At 41.9% G+C, this 1,520-nt stretch overlaps 1 non-coding gene across 1 annotated transcript; it reads right to left on the bottom strand.

Moving 5' to 3' along the window:
• Positions 1-1,135: 1,135 nt before the first annotated feature.
• On the bottom strand, positions 1,136-1,242 carry LOC119926269. Its single transcript, XR_005450157.1, has one exon. It is a non-coding gene; the product is annotated as a U6 spliceosomal RNA (small nuclear RNA).
• Between the last annotated feature and the right edge of the window lie 278 nt (positions 1,243-1,520).

The following is a 1,520-nucleotide window of genomic DNA, read 5'->3' on the forward strand; positions in this document are numbered from 1 at the left end:
AAAATGTGCAACTTTGTCTCAGTTTTTGTCAAGGTGGTGCATTCAGTGCAATAACAATTTTCAATCAATCGGTCATATTTACTGAGCACTTACTGTGTGCAGAGGACTGTACTAAGCACTTGGTAGAGAACAACATAATAATATAACGAGAGTTGTGAGTAGGAAGGAGAACAGGTATTAAATCCCCATTTTACAGATGAGGGAACTGAGGTGCAGAGAAATAAGTGATTTGCCCAGGAACACATAGCAGGCAAGAGGTGGAGCCAGGATTAGAATTTAGATCTTCTTACTCCTAGGATCATGCTCTATCTACTATTTGAGCAGTGTGGCTTGGTGACAAGAGCAAGGGCTTGGAAATCAGAGGAGTTAATCCCAGTTCTGCCACTTGGCTGTTATGTGACCTTGGGCAAGCCGTTTCACTTCTCTGGGCTTCAGTGACCTCATCTGTAAAATAGGGATTAAGACTGTGAGCCCCAAGTGGGGCAACCTGATTACCTTATATCTACCCCAGCATTTAGACCAGTACTGGGCACATTTAGTAAGCACTTAACAAATACCATTACTATTCTAGAGCTTAGAACAGTGCTTGGAACATAGTAAGTGCTGAACAATTTACCATCATCATCATCATCATCATCATCATCACTATCCTAGACTGAGAGCAATCTACAATTGATATCTAGCATTGATACTCTGACTGAAAACAGCTAATATTAAGCTATGATTTCCAATCAATCAATCAATCAATCGTATTTATTGAGCGCTTACTGTGTGCAGAGCACTGTACTAAGCGCTTGGGAAGTACAAGTTGGCAACATACAGAGACAGTCCCTACCCAACAGTGGGCTCACAGTCTAAAAGGGGGAGACAGAGAACAAAATCAAACATACTAACAAAATAAAATAAATAGAATAGATATGTACAAGTAAAATAAATAAATAAATAAATAAATAGAGTAATAAATATGTACAAACATATATACATCTATACAGGTGCTGTGGGGAAGGGAAGGAGGTAAGATGGGGGGGATGGAGAGGGGGACGAGGGGGAGAAGAAGGAAGGGGCTCAGTCCGGGAAGGCCTCCTGGAGGAGGTGAACTCTCAGTAGGGCCTTGAAGGGAGGAAGAGAGCTAGCTAAAAATATGGAACGCTTCACGAATTTGCATGTCATCCTTGCGCAGGGGCCATGCTAATCTTCTCTGTATCATTCCAATTTTAGTATTTGTGCTGCCGAAGCAAGCACAGATCCTTTTTAGCCTCCTAAAATTAGTACTTGCTTGATTCATCATCATCATCATCATCATCATCATTGCTATGTATATATTACTGAGGGCAGAGCACAGGACCAAGTGTACTGTTTGGAACACTGTACTGGGTACTTTACATAGAGTGATGTGCTGGACACCAACCATTTGTGGATCACTGTCTGATTTTCTACTGTGTGCAGAACCCTGCCTGGGAGCTTGCAATGTGCAAATTGCTGTGCTGAATGTAGTGGATAGAGCATGGTCCTGGGAGTAC

The sequence above is a fragment of the Tachyglossus aculeatus genome, chromosome 3 (assembly GCF_015852505.1).
Source record: "Tachyglossus aculeatus isolate mTacAcu1 chromosome 3, mTacAcu1.pri, whole genome shotgun sequence".
Taxonomy (NCBI): domain Eukaryota; kingdom Metazoa; phylum Chordata; class Mammalia; order Monotremata; family Tachyglossidae; genus Tachyglossus; species Tachyglossus aculeatus.